The sequence below is a fragment of the Rhipicephalus microplus genome, chromosome 10 (assembly GCF_043290135.1).
Source record: "Rhipicephalus microplus isolate Deutch F79 chromosome 10, USDA_Rmic, whole genome shotgun sequence".
In the NCBI taxonomy this organism is placed as follows: Eukaryota; Metazoa; Arthropoda; class Arachnida; order Ixodida; family Ixodidae; genus Rhipicephalus; species Rhipicephalus microplus.
The window spans coordinates 75,321,139-75,344,006 of NC_134709.1; the positions used below are offsets into that span (position 1 = coordinate 75,321,139).

Consider the following 22,868-nt stretch of genomic DNA (forward strand, 5'->3'; position numbering starts at 1 on the left):
TATCAAATTCCCAGCAACACATCACAACAAAAGAAAAAAAAGAAATCGCGAGGCCAGAATGTGACGCCAACGTATTGCGCAAAAAATTTGACCTCATCCCGGCGAGAGCTTGGAGAATGTAGCGCACTTAATTTTCGCGTAAACTTTAGTCTGGCTTAGACTGAATAACTTTCTTCTTTATTCTATTGCGCTTGTTTTCCTTCTTGCGTGCACTGTCTTCTAGGAACGTAATAGTTCTGTCATAAGTCGTTGCTTTGACTGCATAGTTGTTCTACTTCCAAAAATAAATGAAAAAGAAATGCCGAGCCAACCGAAATTTGCTATCTGCAACGGAGTTGTTTAGCGTTGGTCGTTGTGTATTGCTTTGCTGTAATGGCGGTCATTCAGATAAAATTAATATGTGTTCTCGTAAGTGGTAATCGCCTACAAGGCGTAAAAAATACTTGAACCAATAGCCTATGCGTGACTAGTGGCTGGTGTGTAGCATAGAAAAAAGACACGAAAGGTGAGCAACGCACATGATGTGGTGCGTTTTATACATGCACATATATATGTTTACAAGTTAGTGCATACGGTAACATATATGTAGATATAGAGAATTGCTAAAACGATGCTCACATTATTCTATTATATTTTGATGATTCCCCCACCCCTCACCTCTCAGCTTGCTGTGCGAACTGGACAGCTCAGCAAGTATTTGATACAAGGACAACTGCAGTGATTACGCTCCAAGATTGGGGCCCTGCGTTCCCCAAATTTTCACTGCCTTCCCACGTTTTCCGTCATTGGAAGGGAACTTACACTGCTGAAGCGGTAATAATATCTTCTTCCCACATTGTTCCGGTCTCTTTCTGCAGCTTTTTCCAAAAAAACAATAAAAAGAAAAATTTGTGTAACTATGCTGCCCAACTGGCAGGACTAGCCAGCTTCCATGGATCATTACGCGCGCACAAGGTGTTTCAGAGCCCTTCCTCCTCGGGGCCTTTTCTTTTAACACTTGCTTCTCGGTCTCCGCCTAAAGACTAAACTGGCGTACGAAACAAAGGTGGTCCGTTAAGCACCTTATCGAACGCCGGCCAACGCGTGTGCGAAGGCCTGAAAAAAAGATAACTCTTGTCTGCAATTCGTGTGCGCCGACGAAGCCTCCCAAGTTCTTGAGGGGCCCCGTCTTGCATTGGTAAGGCTAAACTTCCGGGTGGGTGGAAGGCCATAAAGAGTGAGGCAATAAAATAATAAATTTGAAAGCCTTACTTTCATTGTAAAAAAAGCCACGTGTGGCTTGATACTGGTGAGAATAGGAATATTTAAACTGAAAAGCGCCGGATGTATTGCTAAGTTTTGCTCGTTAAACGTCGGCTCAGTGGAGCGCTGCCCGAGCGCATAATATCAGCTGTACAGTGAGGAATTCTCTGCCTGTCATATCGCTGTTTCCTTGGTGTCCTTGTGTGCCTGTGTTTGAGCACGTACGGCTAATAATAATAATAATAATAATAATAATAATAATAATAATAATAATAATAATAATAATAATAATAATAATAATAATAATAATAATAATAATAATAATAATAATAATAATAAAGTTTATTTCACCATTCAACGTTATTCGGTGCTCGCCGTTTCATCCAACTTCGTATGCAAGAATAAACCAGCAATAGCGTACTATCACTACCGACGCGTTGCACAATTATTATTTGACACTCCGGACCATTTAATTTGACAAAGATAGCATGCATGCTGTACCTCTCATTCAAACAAGTTGCTCTCACTCACTTCTTGATGTAGCTGTATCGGTGCCGTCTGTGTTAACAGGAAAATATAAACAAAATTAGGATGGGCAGTATTCGGTCAGATTTTTCTTTTCCTTTTTTATGTTGAAATAAACCTTGTTAGCAGCGAAGATCATCAATCGTATATTTCATTCCTCGAGCTATCATAGCTCGTTGGGAAATTAGTGCTAGTCTTATTTTGAGAACTAACTTGGAGATCTTTTTTTGGTGACATCTTCATGACCTTCAGCATTAGTTCGCGTATATATGCACTGCACCATCTGCAGAAAAGTTTAGGCCAAGATTTTTCTCACAGTTTGACTGCAGTAATTTCTAAACAACGAATTGCCATGTCTGGCCGTAGCATTGGTCTTTTACTAGCTTGCGTGTTTAATTTTTAGGGTCGTAGAATATTTCAATATCAGATTCCAAGATCAAAAATCACGATATCATTATTAGGTACGCATATAGGTGGAGGGTGGAGAAGGTATCAAGCATCAAGCGTTCATTAATGTGCACCAAAATGTTACGCGTAAACCTACCTTTAGCATTTCGTTAACATCGAAGTGCGACTGTCACGACCGATATTTTATTTGTGACCTTCGGGGCAGAAGCTGATCACCGTAAATTCTGTCCAGTACGGTGCACAAGTGAGTGAGTTGGCTTCTAATAATTTTGGTGTGTGTGTTTAAAAGAATCGTCCTTGGGGGTGTCAGATGGGTGATCGGAGATTGCAGAAATACCTGTATGTGCTCGCGTTAGATAGAGTGCCCTCTAGCTTATACTACAAGAATTGTTACTTTCTACTATTTACAATACGTATTCGCACCTGAAAGTGAGCACTGTTATTGGTTGGTACGACTTATGGCTTCGAGGGTCCGCCATCGGTCGCCCCCAGAAATCGTTTATCCAAAAGCGACGACGATGACAAGGGCCCGTGTCGTCTACTCTCACTGCAGACGTCGGGGTTGCCCACGACGGCCACCGTATCATCGCGTATACGAAATCACCATCCAGCAAGTTCACATAACACAGCACGGCCACAACACAGCCACACAACGCCGCCTCGTACGCGGTTCAATAACACTTCCGTTTCGCGCCGTAGTCAATGCACGTTTGTACATTGGAGACACCGACTCCGCTGTCACGCCGCTTTTGATGCCTTTGCAGCGGGTGTTGCCGTCGTTGGAAGTGGGTTGATGATCGACGCTGCTGTGGGTGTAGGTCTTCGACTTGCGCCGCACTCAATCTGGCTGTTGTCTCGCGGAAGGGTCCAAGTAAGAGCTTCTCCTAGAAACTAAGGAAGCACACATGGGGCAGAGCGACCCTGTAGACGCCCGCATCTTGTCCGAAGCGTTGTTTATTTTGCAACGACTAACATTGTAAACTGTGTACGATTGGAAACAGGGTTTTCTGTTGTGGTTGGGATGATGCGAAAGCCTCGTCATGTTGGACGCACCTCCAGACGACTCCAGGTACACGAAAACAACAGACAATTCCTCTCCACCACCCACCCATCCTCGTACAGCCACCCTATTGATCCACACAATCAACGGAGTTTAATTCAAGCAAAACACGCAGGCTGACTTTTCAATGCTCATTCATACAATACTCCTCAACCACGCTGACGCAGTTGCTGAACTGCACAGACACGCACAAAAACACGAACAAAAATATTAAAGGCGTAGTGGGGGAATTCAGCACTTTCCGAGGCACGTGGTAGTGAAGAACGGCTTACACCAGGCCACCGGAGTGCATTGAAGAGGGTATATTAAGTTCACTTACGACCGTCGCATTGTGCGGCACTCTCGGTGATGTAGCATGCTAATCCTCGTTAAATTCATTCGAGACTTGCGATTGTCTGGCGGTGTAGCAAATGAGTTGTAGGAGACGACGTCGATTACCTTTTTACGTGGGTGGATTTGAACGTCGGCCACATGCTTAGTTAACCAATGGCACGATGTGTTTCTTGAGTAACCAAAATTAACCAAAAGACTGAATGCACGTAAATATATTTGATTAATATATGTACATTTCAGTATTCCAGACTACACATCATATAAGTTTCCGAAGAGTTGCTGCAATCTTTCGGGGATGATCGCCCGAGGCATGGGTTCACAAAAACTAACCCTTACGATTCCTGAAACGTAACCACCTTTACCAACTCCTCTACCTGACGAGCCGACGCTAAGGTGAGACGCGACACTGATAGCACGCTTTGGGTGCCGCATCGGATCAGAGGGAGTTGTTGGGAAAGAGTAAACGGCATGACAGAGCGCAAATTATATTTGCGCGCGCTCGTGGCCATGCGCGATCGTGTGCGCAGAACGCGCCCAGCGCCCAAGTGGTTCAGCTCGTCCTGACGCGAGGGCTCAAAGGTACAGAAAAGTCCTGCGAAAAGGGAGACCCCTCGTGTGGTTCCGCGCACGCTCAGCGCACGACTGGCGCAGGAGCGCTCTATGAGTCCGGCCGGCGAGAGAGGCCATCTTACGGAAGGCGCACGAATTGTGGGCTGGGGATACCGGAAGCACGCGCTTTGTGGATACGCCGATTTCGAGCGCTGATACAAAGATCTTGTTAGAAGCTGGGGTGTGCGTTCGGTATGCGATTCGATTAAGCGGGAACACTAACAATATGAAATACTGGAACACCCGAAAGCTTCATAAAAACTTTTATTCAACACAAATAGTTACTTCCCCTCGCTAAATATCGCAAAACTATTTGTACCCATTGGCAAATCGGTTTCAGTTTTCCATTTCAACTTTCCCCTTCACCTTCAGTACAATGTTTTCGCAAATATAACAGTAATCAGGGGGCGTGGCCACAGCATAGCGCAATGTAGGAGTCCAAGCCCATTGTTTTAATAAAACAACAAAGTTTTATAGAACAGAACCACTGAGAAACATAGAAAGCCATTGCAGATCTCAAAAGAGATTTATAAAGAAACTCGGCTATAATCAGCGTTATTATATGACAAAGCAGATGCAATGAAAATCGTATATATTCGTTGTCATTCCTTTAGCAAAATCGAAATGAATGCTTAGAGGATTAATTTATGAAACGATTAGCGTGCTCCAGTGAAAGACCAAGCTCGGTGTCTGGAAAAATAGTGACTGGCGCGACGGTGCGACTTCGTCCAGGACATAGCACGTATTCCTCTTTCAGCACAGCATTAAATTACACTTTATGTGGTATTGTCAAGCTGTAATGTTGTACAATGCCTAAAGCTGTTCATGTTTGATAGGTTAGGCCAATGGCCGATTTCTTTAGCATTGAGACTATCTCAAATGTGGTCACAATGAAATTTTGGTCCATGTGGTCTCATCAAGTGTTAGGGCTACAGGACGGATTTATACTCTCTAATAGTAAAGTACAACGTATTCTTACTTAGTTAACACGTTTTATAAACACACGAAGTTGATTGATAAGTGGAGGTTAACGTCCTGAAACCCCCCTATGGTTTTGAGAGACGCCGTAGTGGAGGGCTCCGGAACTTTCGGCCACTTGGGGTTCTTTAACGTGCACCCGGATCTAAGCACACAGGCCTACAATGTTTCCGCCTCCATCGGAAATGCAGCCGCCGCAGCTGGAATTTGATCCCGCGACCTGCGGGTCAGCAGCCGAGTACCTTATCCACTAGACCACCGCGGTGGGGCGAAACACGAAAAGTTGTACTGTTGTACAAGCAAGCGGCTTATGACGATGAAGCATTATGTCTCAAGTGTGTATGCGCCACAGTTAATCGGTAATCAAGAACAAGTTTTCAAACGGGATGGAACGTTGGACGGCACACCCGTTCCGGGATTCACATATTTTGACCTCTGGTTGTTCCTTAGCTGTTCTAGAGCGGTTTATCACTCGTACTAACGTGTTTTTCTTCCAGACATTAAGCCTGAATAAGGCAAGTTTGCAATGAAGTTTTATGTACTGGCGGGGCTCTGCGGCAGAATTGTGGCCTGGCACGCAAGATACGCAGGTTTTAATTCTGCTGTGTCTTTTAAATTTATATATACTAAGTATTATTTTCTTCATTCATGCGATAGTGGTTACGGGCACCGGCAGCGAGGATGGGCAGCTACGCCGCCGCACGCGACCGTGACCTTATAACAGCTTTCGCTCTAAAGAGTCTAAGTTAATTTTAGGGAACTCTCGAGGACGCTTTCAGGGAGCAAGTGGAGCCCAATATATATGAAAGAGCGTGGAGTGAACTCGCTATGGACCAGGCCTCGGAAACTCAGCGCTAGTTTTAGTTTCAGGCAACATGCGCACTCTCAGTGGTTGTCGGGCATCCTTGAACGAAGTTAGGTTATTTGGGTGTTGAAATTTATTTCGTTCAACCAGCTTTTTTACAAATAAAGAAGTTTGATTAAACTGTTAAGAAGTCATCTTTTTCTGATTTGTCTTTTTTTATTCCTCAGTTTGGAAATTTCGAATAGGTGAAGCACGGGAACATTAGTGTTTAGCGCTTGCTTCCGCTTCCCCTTGTCACTTGCTGAGCGATATCACGCGTTCGATCATGGCAAACTAATACAGGTCACGAAACTTGGTGCAAAAAAGGTCGAGAACCTATCGCCACGGGTCAACGCCTATCGACGATTAAAACGAGACTACTTGAGAAGGGAAAGATAACCGGAACAAAAAACTCATTAAATACTTTTTTCCTGCAGTCGTAAATTTATATGTGTCAAAGTAAACTACACATTATCTTTAGGTTTTAGCTGGCACTTGAAATGGTGGATTGCCTGATTTTTCGGTGGAGTGTCCTGAATGGGGGTGTATATGAGGGTGCATACAGGCAATCTGTTATTCGGACTTGTTTTGCGCACTGCCGGGTCAACGAGGCAACGTTCACTATTGCGTGGGGCTTTCGTGCGTGCCTTTCGTACTTTGATTCCCGATATGCTGCTCTCCAGCGTGACATTCCGGAGTTGAACTTGGTCACAGAATGTGTAGATCGCCACTCCTGTGACTATACCTATTGTCTTCACCGGCTCCCGACCGGCGTTCCCTCGCCTTTGGTGACGGTGAATTATACACTCTTAGCACCAAGACACTGCATGCACTCAACGGTTGCCAAAGAATTATTCTGAAGGCTGCTGTCTCGCTGCAGTGGTTTTCCACATTTGGGCAAAATAAATTTTCGAACTATTATGCTATTGGGCTCATGAAACGTTCTGTAAGAATTCCTTTCGTGAAGTTTTCGGTGTATATTGCAAGTACTCTATTTGGTTAATAATAAAACAACTTTGTTTCCTTAATCTTTCCGGTCCGCCTTCCTGTTTTTTTTCGTACACGCAATTAGCGAACCATGAGGCGCAATAAAATCATGTAAATATAAAGGTTAGTAAAAAGTCAGCAATTAAAAAAGCTCTCAATTTCGTGCCATGCAGGGAAAAGGCACGACGTTTCTACCGCTTCTGGTTGTGACGTCATATTTCTTTTTGTTATTGTTAGTTGTCTTCTCTACACGTAGATGGCGATGGTGGTGAGCCGGTAACTACTAGATATATGGGCTTCTCTGGAAGTTACGCTACCAGTTTACATATACCTCAAGTTGGATCGCGCTCGGCTGCCACGCTCGGTTGGCGTGCCAAGCATAAATACGGCAAAGATAAGACATGGGAAGTGGCGTGCAGTGAACGGAAGCCGCAGTAGGCTTGGTGAATCAGGCAAAACATGCACTTGACGAAGATGGCAAAGTCGTGGCATCACATGTATTGCGCGGTTCGGAGGTGTGTTCGGAGGTGATTGCGCGGCTCGGAGGTGATTTTTCGTTCTGCCAAGGCCTTCGAGGATTCCTACTAAAGATGGGTAAGCACAAGTTCTTTAATTTGTTAGGTATTAATTTTGCATGAGTGCATCAGTGAACTCAGTTTTCTGCAAGCGTGACTGGACTGACATGAGCACAGAGTTGACCAATTCGTGATGACGACAGCCTACTTGCTGCTCACAAGGTAAATGTTTCATGATATGTTAGAACGCGTATTGAATCGGCTACAGAGTTTGTTCATACTTCACTTTTGGCATATTGGTCAAGCGTTGTGAAGCAAGTGTAGCATTCTTGTTGTTCATGGAAAGGCCTACAGCCAGCTTGAAACACTGCGGGCCTCTTTTTCTAATAGCGTCAATAAAATAAACGTAATAAACCCACTGGTACTTCGAAAAATAGTTGAACAGGGAATGCACCGGAGCCAACGTTGTGAAATGTGGGCATTTCTTTCTTAAGCAAAAAATGTTCCGCCTTGAACAATCTCGCCTTGCCGAAAACAAGTCAGCTTTCAGAAACACATTTCTCCAGCGGCAATTGCAGCTCACCTGTTTCTCGTGGCTTCACGTCTCTATCTTCCCCTGAACTTCGGCCTTGTTTGGTTCTCCAGATGTGAAATAAATTATATTGGCTGACATAAAATACATGATTCAGTCAAGTACGACACAACCTACTCGTCTATAGTATCAATTATTGAACGGATTCTGATATTCTTGAATAATTGTTTTCTCATTATGTGCATATTTCTGTTGGGAAAAAACACAGTTTTTGCAGATTTATTGTTCACGTTCGTGCATGTCTGTCTTAGTGCGGCTCGTGTGAATAAAAAAAAACTTTAGTTTTACTTCTTCTGACCGAGTTTCGCCTTACTTACAAATCAGTCAGCTTTTCTTAGTCCTCTTCACAAGACGCGAGCAACATTTAAAAATATTTCAATTTAACGAATGGCAGCGTTGCCCAAGTGGCCTTGGAGAAGTTGTTCAAGAGAGCATGAACAGATTCAGCTTGCTGGAAAAGAGGAAAAGGAGAGTTTTCACGAGAACCCCTCTGCGCATGTAGACAGGCCCACTAGCTGCGGCAAAGTCGTTGTGCTGTGAATAAAGTTCTTTTTTTTTCCTCTCACTGCCTCTTCTTTAAAGAAAAGCTAGTTTTATGAATTCAATTCTAGTAAAAAAAAACAAATAAGGGGAAAATTACAGCGGTGAGAAAAAAAGACGAAGAAGAAAAAGCGAGAAAAAAAGAAACTAAATGCCACTCGCGTCTCACAACTACCCAAAAGGAAAATATTTTGTGACATCTTAAAATTTTGGCAGCAATTGATCCTGCAGGCGATTGTTTGCGCTGATACTTGCGAAGGCAGGGTTCCTTGATGACGTGACCTATTCGTCTTCTGGTGTGACATGCAGAAATATAAGTTGATCGATTGTCATAATACAGTAGCTGGGTGTCTGTATTTCGTGTGCAGCAGAAAAGTGGAAAGAGTAACGATGTCAAATTAAGAATAAAAGAACGAAACAATGCGCATGACACAAAGGTGCCTTAAATCTTAAAAAAAATCACCTAATACACCAACGTTAAGCAACGTGAAGGCAAAAGTATACTCGCACTATCAGTTGCTACTGTACAAAAACGCATGGTAATACTAATCGCATGCAACTGAGAAATTGATCGAAACGTTATTGGATTCCTTTGTTATTTATTAGTTTTTTAAGGCGAAGCCCCTTATAGCGGCACCCATTCGTTCTTTGTAGTCGTAGTAGTAGTCGTAGTGTGTAACCAGTCTTACATTTTGACCTCTAAGGTGGTGCCGGTGAGAGATTTCTTCTGTGCGTTGTTGAACAATAAAAAATTCACAGCGTTCGCGTTAACTAAAACCCGAATTTTCCTGTCTCTCATTCCCCCTTAGCAGTCACTAGCATGTACAATAAGCACTATCTGACAAGAAAGGGTTGCTACGTTATACCCGCTGGGCGTAACCTCCTTGGTTTTAGAAAGGTTTAGCAAGCGTTGGGCCGCAATGCCATGAATACAGTGAACTAGTATATACCATGAACTCGAGGTGGTTAAAGATGGGAAGTTGACACGGAGCGCAAGCCGTAAGAAAGTATGCGTGTGCCTCCTCTCATTCAGTCCTTGGAATGTCCGCTGGATGGCGGACATTCCAAGGACTATATATATATGATGAAAATATGCGAGATGGTGTTACTTGGAGTGTTGAATAGATAGACGAACCGACATACACACAGATGCATCGACGGACTCACGGATGGCTGCACCGACGAATGGACGCATGGACGGACGCAGGGGCGGATGCATGGACGAACGCAGGGACGGACGCACAGATGGACGTGCGGATGCACGAACAGACGCATGCGAGGACGGGCGAATGAACGCACGAACGGTCACACAGACGGACGCATGGATGGACGGAAGCTAGAACAAATGGACAGATGGATGTTCCGCCCCACTCTCCATCATTCACTCCGTGGATATGCTGCCATTTTTTACCACAAAAAAGGCAATTAATTTTTTAAAATTTCATTGAGCATGTCTAGTTTAACCTTACAGCATTTGCAATGAATTATTCTGCGTTTTAATACATAAAACTACATTACTAACACGACTATTGATTGATTGATTGATTGAATAATTGATTGATTGATATGTGAGCTTTCACGTTCGAAAACCACTATATGATTATGAGCGACGCGGTAGTGAAGGGCTCCGGAAATTTCGACCACCTGGGGTGAATAACGCGCACCTAAATCTGAGCACGCGGGCCTACAGCATTTTCGACTCCGTAAAAAATACAGCCGCCACAGCCGGGATTCAATCCCGCCACCTGCGGGTCAGCCGCCAAGTGCTTTAGCCACTAGACCAACGCGGTGGGGCTAACGTCACTATAGTTTGCTCGCTGTGTCAACATGATTTTTGTATTCTTATGGTTTAGGCCGTCGTTATTTTATTCTGAATTGATTGCGAATACTCCTTAGACAGAAGCCCGCGAGCGAATACGGATTACAAATCACTAAATTGTATGAATACAGTGAGTGATTCGCACAAAAATTATGACTTTACTCAAATTTGCCCGAACATCTTGAAAACCAGGTTACAAAGTGGAATCAGCACAAAACGTCTTAAAACTTGTAATCAAATCGTTAGGTGAAGCTTGTAAGCTCTCCTCTTGGGCTGTTGTTTCTCGATGTCACTAAGTTTCACGCCGCAATTGTAGCGACTCCGCCTTTATAAGCTCTCTCAAAACTTAACTCTCATTGTTAACAAACTACTCATTTGTTTGCCTTACAGGCCGAAAACATTACGATGAAATTGAGCGTGGTTGCCCGGATAAGAGCGGAAAAGCTGAAACAGGCGTTATTTTTTCAACGGTATAAATAAATGCAGTGCGTGAGGAGCAAGCCATTAGCCTGGCATGCTTAATACTGGTTGTTCTGCGTCTCGTGTGTGAAATAAAACACGACGATGGAAATGACGTTAGAACGGCAATGGAAGGTTATTGTCAACAAGCAGCGGTACTTCTGTAAGAATAAATAAGACAGAAAAGTACCATTGCTTTCGCTCTTCTGGATAAAGTGCAATCGTGGATGACGGGATAGGCAGGGGTAGACGCTGCTAGCGAAACAAGCACTCAAGACAACTCTGTGTAAAGTTTATAACCTGACCCGAGCCCTAGAAGACTCATCAGCCGAGGGGCATTTTATAGCCCAGATGCAGTGAGAATTACAAGAAGAGAAAAAATCAATAATTAAATAAATGAAAGTGACAGAAAACAACCTGTAGAAACTGAAGAATCTCAGCGTACTCAGCTGCTCGTTTGGGAACGGAACCCCATCCAAGCTGCATCTGTATGCAGCCATTAGTGAGTGGTTGATTGAAACAGGAAAGAAATGCAGCCACCCTATAAACATGTCCATGTTTCTAAAAGTGTGGTACTTCGAGGAAAAACGATGGTACTGTTGCGTCCTACCAAGATGATAGCATACGCCGCGTATCAACTTATTTTTTAACATCCTTTTTTTCTTCTGTATGCTTACCTCCTATTTTCCTGGCTCACTTTGTAATAACTGAAGCTCAATGGTAGGACGTAAGAGTGCAAAAATGTTTCTTCTGTTCACATCATCGACACTACTGTTGTAGTCACGTGAGGGACAGCTGGGTAGGCTCCTCAGAGCCATGTCCAGTGCTCAATTTTTGAAGGGATAGTACTTCCCACATATAACTCTCGTTTTTGTCTTATTTTCTGAAGTGTCCAGAAAACCGTCACTTATTTCGGCGAAACGAGCTATTTAATGCTATATCGTGTCGAAAGTGGACCACGAGAATGTGTTGGGTTTAGTCTGCTTGTCTGATTTTTAAAATATTTAACTTCGTAAATTTATTGTCGCGTAGTCATAATAATGACGAAAAGAGCAGTCGCCACATTCAAAGTTAAACTCCTTATTTGGGCGACCCTCTCTGGAAAGAAAAAGTAAAACTACACCAATACACACTGAACACGCATAGCGGTGGAGAGAGCGTCGGCAGTCGATAAACTGATCTGCGCTTAGGAACGTCAGTACTTATGCATGCGGACTCAAATGTGTTAGCGTTTGTATTAGCGTGGACGAAAACTTTTGAAAAAACGTTATCACTCTCTTCCTGTGCGTAATCTTCACAAATGAGCGCAGTCAACCGTGAACCATTTCTTTTTTTTATTGATATGATATATAAGGAGATGTTTGCGCATCATTATGGCACCGGCTACTCTTTAGCTATGGAGTGAAGCTTGAACACGTATCTTGGATTAAAACATACAAAGCAGTGCATGGAAAATAGAACACTCGGGCACAGATATGCAAATACACACGTATACGCACATATCACAACATAATGATAAGGAAATATTCGAAAGTCAACGGATGAAGTCTCTGATAATGTCCCTCGTTAATATTCGGTCCACCCAGCACAAAACAGCAGAACACACGTCTGGCCGTTATGAAGATGTATTCGCTCGTGCGTACATAATAGTCGACACGACATTCACTTCGTAACCCACACATGATGGGTGTCACATGATACTGCACATAATAAGTACATGTGTTATTCAAAGGAAAGTTCGGTATTTCTTAGTACTTGTCAGCGATTCCACTGTCTTGTAAAAACCGTCTTAATGCTTTTAAAGCGTGCGATTGTAAAACTCCAGATGGCCACGGGCCCAGAAGTTTCTTCATGCTTAAAGGTCCGCGGTCTATTGCCAACAGTTCAAATTTAAGACGTCGTCTTGGCGTGTCATGCTGTGGGCAGTCTATGAGAAGGTGACATACGTCTTCACCTATAAATCTACATTCGCATTTCGGAGTTTCAGCTCTGCCAATTTTGTGCAAAAAAAATGTTTTGTGTATGCGGTGGCTATCCTAAATCAGTGAATTAGAGTTTCAATACTTCTATCTAATGCCAGCGTAATTTTGAATTCAATAAATGAATCGATGTGATATAAATCGCAGTTCTTTGTACTTTGGTCAAACCAAGCAGTTTCGCTCATTCGGAAAGTTGTAGTCTTTATACTACTATGATATTCATTTTTCGATATTTGTAAAGAAACAGTAACGTCTTTACGATGTGCTTGTCGTGCTGCTTCATCGGCAGCTGTGTTTCCAGGAATGTTGCAATGGCCAGGTATGCACTGGAGTTTGATTTCATGTTACGCCTTGTTTGCTTTGGTGAGCTCTTTGAGCGTTTCGTATGTCATACTATCACTTATTACTGTCGTGTTTGTAGTGAAGAGTGATCTTAATGAGGCCTGTGAGTCACTGAAAAGTACCCGTTTTCTAGCGTCTGCTGCCGAGTTTATAAACTTTATATCCCACAGAATAGCGAAGGCTCGCACAGAAGCGAAGGCTCACACAGAAGAGTGAAGGCTCAGACAGAATAGCTCAGCTGTAGTAGATGACGTCATGCAACATAGTTTAAACGATTCCTGAATGTTGAGCTTTGGTATAATAAATGCCGATGTTGAAGACGTTGTAATACTTGAGCCATCTGTGTATATGTGTACGTATTTGTATCTGATAAAAAGCTAGTTGTTGAGCAGCTTGGATGAACATGTCTCTCTTTCTGATAATGCCATCCACTGAGAATTCAATGCTTGGTATCGCAAGCAGCAATGGAGGAAAATTCATTTCAAAACTCCGACATTCATTTATTGGTAATATATCTACTTTACTCTGTATATCTTTATGAGTTTTACTTTTATCATTTCGTAAAATCTCCAGTGCCAATGGGTGGTCCTTGTGCTGCGTCTGTAAGCGAAAAAACTGGCGGCATGTTTCGATAGTCCTCATGACTAGAAAGGGTGGTTGTCGAGTCTCTGCTATGAGAAGGCTGCTGGGAGTCGCTCGTGGAATACCTATGAAGACGCGCAGTCCCCTAGCTAATAGTCTTTGAAGTCGCTCCTCTGAAGTGCACGAAAGGCCGTGTAAGAGTGTTGCAGAATATGGAACTTTTTGTCGTATTGAAGCACTATGAGCTGCGAGCATGGATGATACAGATCCACCCCATTATGTTCCAGCATTTCTGCGGAGTATATTCACTAGCGTATTTACCTCCTTTTCGAGTTTTTTTGTGTGAGGTGCTCATGATAGCTGCCTATTAAGTATTACTCCGAGAAACCGATGCTGTGTCACAATCATTAGTGGTTCTCCTTCTAAATTGAGATTGAAGTTTTTTAACTTCTTACGGGTGAAAGGCAATACAGCTGTCTTTGCGTGCGATAAGCTCAGTCATCTTTCTTTTAAAAACTTGTTGATAATGTTTAGGTTGTCTTGCAATGTTATCTGAATTAACCGTATGTCCATGCCAGATGCCCAAATGCACACATCATCTGCACATAAGGAGCATTTCAACCTGGAAGGCAGTCTTTTGGCTAAATCAGCCATAACACAGTTGAAAAGAAAAGAGCTGAGTACGCTTCCTTGCGGCACTCCCTGTCTGACGTCGTGTTCCACACTTTTTTCTTTGCTCGCCTGAATGAATATTTTGCGACCTGATAAAAATTTAGATACCCACCACAAAGTCCTGCCGGACAGTCTCAGTTCCAATAATCTCAGCAGTGACTGACGGTGTCAAATGCCTTTTTGATGTCTAAGAACACTGTGATCGTAAAACTACCAAAGGCGCGTTCATGCTCCACATACGTTACTATGACCGGTATTGCATTCATTGTGCATCTCTGTTTCCTAAAACCTGTTAAGTAGTTGGAGAATACACCAGTTCTTTTGCACCACCATTGAAGACGCGCATAAATAATTTTTTTCCATTAGCTTGCATAGACAGCTTGTCAGACTAGTTTGGTGGAAGGTTTCAAGGTTCAGTAACGTATGCTGTCGGGCTAGTTGGTGTGTAACTGTGCAAAACATCGTTGGCGCAAACTTAAAAAACGAAAGAAGAGACTCATAAAAGCGCACACTCGCAACTGACTTTAATTGAACCGAAGCTCGTCTTATAAGGTGCAAGAGCGCCTTTGCTGGTTTTAAGATCGGAATGATGCGAGCAGACTTCCAAGGCTCGGGTACAATTTCTTGCATCCATAGATTATTGTAAATATCTAAGAGAATAGCTGTGCCTGTGGACCAAGGTTTTTTAGCATATTGTACGTAATGGCGTCCGCTCCAGAGGCCAAATTTTGACATCATGCTATAGCACAATGCAGCTCCCTTAACGTAAATACAGGGTCTAGTTGAGGATGCTGGGCCCAAAAGCAAGCATAATTTTCTGGCTGGCTAACGTGACAGAATTATCAAATAAGGCACATTGTGAGGCGGCGATCCTACTGATAAGTTGACAAAATTCATCTGCTACAACAACTTCCGGTTTGTCCAAGGCTACAGCAAGAGCACGAAATGGGAAGCTCTGTGATACAGGGCCACTAAGTGCTCGAATTACAAGCCAAATTCTTGGAACAGGTGTGTGGGGAGAGAGCGTGTCACAAAAATCACGCCAGCGTCGTTTACCTCAACTTTTTAGTCGTCTGCGCAGTACACTGAGGATTTTCTGTGCATTTTTGTATGCTTCTAAACTTCCGCTGCGTCTATATGCCCTTTCTGAACGTCGTCTGATGGCTCTTAGATGTTCATACTCTCCATCGACTGCAGCATAGTCTTTTGGAATTGGGACTTTCTTTGTACATTTATTCGCATTATATTGCAGAAATTCAGTAAAGCTTTCAACTGTCGTGAGCTCACTATTTTGGTTTGTTAGGTGGTACCGACAAGCTTTCCAGTTGGTCAGTTTGCTGTAGCGTCTGATGTCGTCATTTCGCAAGCATGGGTAATTTATAAGAATGGCGAAATGGTCACTTCCACGTGTTTCTACATCCGTTGTCCATCCCACACAATTCACTAGATCTTGGGAACACATAGTGACATCGATAACTCGAGTAATTATGCTTTTGGAGAAATGTTGGGGAGCCGTCATTTAAAATTGTCAAATTGCATTTGCCTGCAGCACACTCAACAATGTTCCCACGTGCATCACATCGATCACTACCCCAGATTATGTTGGGCGCATTAAATTCTCCGCATATAAACTTATATGAATTAAAAATATTGAAGATATTTGTTAGCTCTTCCACCGAAATGCGGCTTGAAGGTTGTAGATAAAATTTGATCAGTGTTACGCAGTGCTCACCAAAGGATACTTTGCAAGCGACGAATTCCTGGAAGTCCGAATCACTTCAGTGAACTTGGTGAGAACGTAGGTTCTTTCTGACGGACAAATGCACTCTGCTAGGACCACTTCAACGAGATGACTTATATATCACGCAGTTGGAGAGCTGGACACCATCATTCATTCCTGCCTCTGGGTTGCAAAGTATTGGAAAGTTATATTGCAAAAGGAGTTTACGGAAGTTAGCACACTTCCTTCGAAGACTATTGGCATTCCACTGGTATATGGAGACATCTTTATAGCGCTTATTAATAAGTTACTTGCCACAGGTTTGACCCAGATTGTTGGCACAATAGTGCTCCCAGAGGCAGCAGGGCTTTTCTGGCAGGTTGTTTGCTTCCGGTAGAACAGACAGGATTGCCTTAAGAGCTGCGAAAAGCATTGGTAGATTGAATGGCATGACTAATGCAGAGGCTCGGTTCCCATTGAATGTTTCAGTTTATGAGGCCTGTTGAGAACGACGTGACGTTACGATGTTGTAGTTGGGGCGATTGGTCGATCGATTGATTGATATGTGGTGTTTAACGTTCCAAAAGCACCATATGATTATGAGAGACGCCGTAGTGGAGGGCTCCCGAAATTTCGACTACCTGGGGTTTTTTAACGTGCCCCCAAATCTGAGCACATAGGCCTACAACATTTCCGCCTCCATCGGAAATGCAGCCGCCGCAGCCATAATTCGTGCCCGCGACCTGCGGGTCAGCAGCTGTGTACCTTATCCACTAGATTATCGCGGTGGGGCTGTAGTTGGGGCGAACACTGGCGCTGTCGGTTCTACTACTTTCCGGCTGAGGTCACGTGGGTGTTCGCAGCTTTGACGCGTAAGTTGGGTTTCTTGAATGTACTACTTTTTGTGAGTGGTCTCTCGGGTGTGTTCCTGGCGGTTCTATTGGTGGTTCTCTTGGCGTGTTTGTCGGCTGTTGTTGTGGTGTGCGCTGAGGTAGATCACGTAAAGGATGAACAATCTCAAGGTTTGTAGAAGGTTCATTGAGGCACGGTTTTCTTGCATAGATAGGCTCATGCCGATGCATTTTTGCAGCCGCTTTACTTTGCGGGCAGCCTGAATATGAGGCAGCGTGATTACCTGCACAGTTTGCACACTTAGGCTGGAGAACTGACTTGCACTCATTATGGTGGTGTTCTTCTAAGCAGACATTACACCGGTGGCGTGTGTTACAGCAACGTTTCGCCATGTGTCCAAATCGCTGGCAGTTATAGCACCGAAGTGCTGGACCAAGACATTCTTGCACTGGGCGACTAGTGAATCCTAAGTAGATTCTTCGTAGAATCGGGCGGTCATCTCGAAAAGTCAGAATCACTGAAGGAAGTGAACGCGACGTTACTCCTCCATCTTCCTGGCGGTAGTATTTCATTTGTCGTCGCACCGATATAACCCTAGCATCTCTGAAGTATTCTAGGAGTTGTTTATCTGAATACTGCAGAGGAACATGTTTTACTTTCCCAACGTTCCTACTGTATGAGTCTGCGATGAAAGGCTTGACTATCAGGCCGCTTACATTTGAAAGCTTTAGAAGACACTTGGCTAAAGCTAATGAAGCAGCGCTGACACTGCAGCTTTCATCTCAGGTCGTTCTGAATGACTGCACTTTTTCTTTAGCAGCAGAAACTACTTCAGCTGACACTCGATTGGGATTCAGTTTCCAGAAGCTAGCACTTTCAGCTGATGGACATAAGGTGACTGAATGCCCTCTGCTCGTTTGTTCTTATAGGCAACCAGCGTAAATGGTTTATCTTAGTCCATGTCTTCATCACCTAAGTAATAAATTGACGTTTTATCGTCGAAAAGATTAGCTTTTAAGCGGAGCTTCTTGCTCGCAGCTTTATCGTCTTCCGTTGCTGCTGTGCTCACTGGAGCCATTCCGTGATTGTGAGTGAGTAAACGGGCCGGCTTTATGATGTTTGGGCACGCCTGTAAGCCCCCAGGCTTTTTATTGTGTCCTGCAGTACCACACATGTGGGTTAACTCGTTTGGACGAGCATAAGGCTCATGGCGATGGCTACCAACCACCGTAGTTGTCGTGTACTAGCCAAGCCTTTGATAAAGGAACCTCGTATCTGTAAGGCGACGAGCCCTCGAAGTCTTCACCCGACGTCCTATTGGTACACCGGGGAGAAATGGATGTCAGCGTAATAGTCCAAGAAAAGAGCACAAATTGAACACTGCACAAAAAGAGCGACCAAACAGAACCATTTCAAGCATTGCAGCACTCCTTCCGCCGAGCATTTTAAGTTTTTGGGGAGGGGGCGTAACTCAATCAAACGCATCAAAATAAAACACTAATCACGTGAGGCAACATCTTGTAATATAAGGGGACTAGCCACACATGAAGTGAGCTTCCGATGAGATATTTTATTTTGAAAAAACCAGCCCAGTATGCCGATTAGCACTAGCCAGGTAACACAAACGCAAGACAAGAGATACTGACTAAATGAAAGAAGCTCTCGGAAGAATTAAGTTCACAATCAAGAAGCAGGGTGCTCTACTATGCCTTAATACTCATTTTCCTTTCCGCAAACGTGCTCTTGCGTCTCCGTGAAAGCAAACGCCACCAGTCATCTTAACCTAATTAACAAGAAAATGACAAAAGTGAGACTGCAGTAATGCCAGGAAAATAGCAAATCTATAAAGATAAAAAATCAAGAAAATGTGCACTAACATTTGATTGCAGCTAGTTGGGTCGTTGTACGTTCCTTGTCTGGAGATATACAGTGTGGGCTTCCGCTGCTTTGTGAAACAATTGTCGCGTGTACAGAAACCAAAAGAAAAAAAGGAACGTTATGGTGCGTGGGCTCCCAGTGTAGTATAGTAATTAGGGCACACATGAAGCCCCAGCCCAAGCTAGCAATAAGCCCGAGGGAATTAGAATACCTCTGTTGTTCAAGTGTGCGCCTAGCGATAAAGAGTGAAATTATTAATGAAGTCACTGAGGAAAGAAAAAATAGAGATAGAAAGAAAGAAAAGACAAAGTTCTTTTTTATTACGGTTGCTTTGGGAAGTTGGTTTTGAGATAATTTAATCGTGCGAACTGACAGAGCATGGTACTGCAATCACTAAGTCTTTTAAAGGTGAGGGAAAACACGCGGCAATCTGCTGACAGCGCGTCTCCTTTAGTGCTGGGTGCGAATTCGGTACGTGTACCTGTAATATTTAATTTGCATAATAACCCCCTCAGATGAAATTCACATCACCAAGGTGCTCATACGTGTCGTTGTCGTTAACGACAAGGAGCATCGATCGAGGGGAGGGCTCGTATTCGCTGCATGCAACCATTCGACCTTAACACACCTTGACGCCATCGGAAAAATACGGGAAGGTATTGAATGGTTCCAATTTAGATGCCGCCATGAAATTCACTTATTGCGATGCAAAAGCCTGATATGAGACCTTGAAGTACCTTTAACCAAAATGTGGATAGATTTCGGAAGAATTAAGTTCACAATCAAGAAGCAGGGTGCTCTACTATGCCTTAATACTCATTTTCCTTTCCGCAAACATGCTCTTGCGTCTCCGTGAAAGCAAACGCCACCAGTCATCTTAACCTAATTAACAAGAAAATGACAAAAGTGAGACTGCAGAAATGCCAGGAAAATAGCAAATCTATAAAGATAAAAAATCAAGAAAATGTGCACTCTACCAGGCAGAGACATGACCTCACCATAACCCCCTTTCCCACACACAATAATTGCTTTAAGTATTCATTTTTTCCTCGCACCATAGTCGAGTGGAACAAACTAACTAATGCAATTGTTTCAGCACCCTCATTGGCATTGTTTTCCTCGAAATTAGAAAGTGCACTAACCAGTTGAATTGTTGAATCGTATTACATACCACTGTACATGCTTATATAATTGTAGTCTTCTATTTTTTATTGTATGATATTGCCAGTTGAAGTTTGTATTTGCCCTATAGACATTGTATAACCTGTATATATTATATGACATTGTACTTGCCATTTGTTCATGACTAACTTCATGTACCACCCTGCTAAAATCACCAAAGGTGATTGCAGTATCTGTAAATAAATAAATAAATAAATAAATTTGACTGGCGCGAGAAGGCGGGTAGTGTCGAAGAGGTTCAAACCCCCGATTTGTTTCATATTTAAATGTTTACATCCATTTATATACGCGCTACTAACATATATCAAGAGCTATTAGCACGCAATACATATAACGTTTCGCTACGCCCGTTTTATATCCAGACGTCTTAAACCAGGTAGGTTCCTTCATTAGGGGGATCTGCAACAGAGGTGAATGGGCAAGGAGCTTCTTCGTCGGCTGTATTGTCGTCGGCTTCGTCGGCTGAATGGGCAAGGAGGTTGTTGGCTGTATTGGCTAATTCTTCGTAGTCAATAAATTATGAGCTGGGGGCGGTCGGGGATGGCTTGATTCCTCCCGGAATACTTCAGCCTTCATTTTACCTGCTGTGCATAGATCTCGACAGAATTTTCCCAGTCGGAAAATCCGTCAGAGAACTCCTAATGGGCCATCAGGAATCCTTGAACGTCGATCAGGAATCTTTAACTGAGTCATAGTCAGAGTGCTGTTGCAGTTAGGATCACTGCCCGTGGTCATGCAGCCCGGTCAAGGATGGCTGACCGTAGCCTTTCGGCGCGGTCACGGTCGCTGCCTGCAGTCATGCGCCACGGTTAGGGTTGCTGCCCGTAGTCATGCAGTGCGGTCAGGATCGCTGCCCGTACCCATACAGCACGGTCAATGTTAACTGATGGTAGCCTTCGCCCCGGTCAGGGCGGCTGCCCGTGGTCAAGCACACAGTCAAGAATGGCGGACTCGTGATTCGGCCAGCTTAAGTGTCTGCACGCAAAGGCAGATCAACTTGCCCGGGAGCTCTCAATCAGGAGGTGTTGCTACATGATCAGTGGCGTACCTAGGTGTATACATGTATACCGCGTCTGTTCCTCCCCCACCCCTCCTTGCGAATTTTCGTTTGCCATATGGCATATTCAGCTAGCGCGCAATATGGGTACATTGTGCCCCAACTGCCCCAAATTTAGATCAAGGTGGTGCAACCCCCCCCCCCCCGGCCCGGAAGAAATTTTTGTGTATACGCTCCCTGATCGAAGTTCCTGTTGCACCGTGATGCGCCTATATTCTCAAGCTCATTTTAAATTACATCCCGTTGTATATATATTGTCTATAAAATTCATTTTTGTCACATACGTTAGCAGTGCCGCGCGACGGACGATATCGATCCGTAGCACGCATTCAGGCTTTGTGCCAATCGAAGACGGACGACCGAGAAACTGCGATCGTGTGTAGCTCAACAAACTGGCTCAGAGTTGCATTCGCCGTAGAGCCAAAATGACAATTTCGAGCATGAAGGAGCAGATTTCATGACGCGCACGCCCCCGCATTTGTCGCATATACCATGCAATTTATTCTTCTGAAGCTCAAACATCCGCCACGAACAATTTAATGGGCCTTCGCTACCAGCGCCATTTAGCAAAAGAATATATGCGTTCAATTTATATATGATGATGATGATTTGTGGGGTTTAACGTCCCAAAACCACCATATGATTATGAGAGACGCCGTAGTGGAGGGCTCCGGAAATTTTGACCACCTGGGGTTCTTTAACGTGCACCCAAATCTGAGCACACGGGCCTCGACATTTCCGCCTCCATCGGAAATGCAGCCGCCACAGCCGGGATTTGAACCCGCGACCTGCGGGTCAGCAGCCGAGTACCTTAGCCACTAGACCACCGCGGCGGGGCCGTTCAATTTATATAACTGTTTCAGTGACAGCGTGTTAACAAAAAAGATTGCCCGCAGCTTCCCTCGGGGGAACACTGAGGAGGATGCGGAGCATATAATTGGTTAACGGGGTGTTAAAGTGCAACTTACTTGGGTCGATGGCTAAATTGGTTAACGTGGTTGTGAAATGGGGTGTTAAATTGCGACCTACTTGGGTCGATGGCTAAATTGGTTAACGTGGTTGTAGGAGGGGGTGTTAAATGAGTGAACACGTACACACGTATGCGAAAGGGTGGCGCTGGTCGAAGGGACGTCGATCATTGTGTTTGTGGATTCGTTGGCATTCATTTCACCGCGACCTTGGACGTTGACGTGCCGTACAAACCAACCGACGAGCGGCAACTGAGCGAGCGAGCGCCGACCTTGAGTATGTATACAGCGCGACGGCGCATGCACTGTCAGCTGTTGAATGTTCTCGAAGCGCGACGGCGCATGCGCGTCCACTGGAGAATCAGGAGAATTGTAGAATGTTCTCGAAGGGGAGAAGCGCACGTGGCACGGATGGTGGGTGACGGTGCATGCACGCGTCAGCTGTCGAATGTTCGAGAAGGGGGAGAAGCGCAACGGCGCATGCGCGCGCGTCAGCTGCCGATGTTCTCGAAGCGCGACGGCGCATGCGCGCGCGTCAGCTGCCGATGTTCTCGAAGCATGACGGCGCATGCGCGCTACATTATACACCTAGCGAATGTTCGTGAAGAGGAGAAGCGCACGCGGTGTGTAGAGGAGGAAGGGTGCACAGATGGTGGAGGAGTGAAGCGCGCGCGGTGTGTAGAGGAGGAAGGGATGCACAGATGGTGGAAGGAGGAGGAGGAAGC

General features: G+C 44.3%; 1 long non-coding RNA gene across 1 annotated transcript in view; it reads left to right on the forward strand.

Moving 5' to 3' along the window:
• The first annotated feature begins 7,330 nt into the window (after positions 1–7,330).
• Positions 7,331–22,868, forward strand: part of LOC142774451 (uncharacterized) — a 36,314-nt gene continuing 20,776 nt past the window's right edge. Inside the window, exon 1 of the long non-coding RNA XR_012886405.1 lies at positions 7,331–7,580. This is a non-coding gene — a long non-coding RNA (uncharacterized LOC142774451). The remainder of the gene's footprint in view (positions 7,581–22,868) is intronic.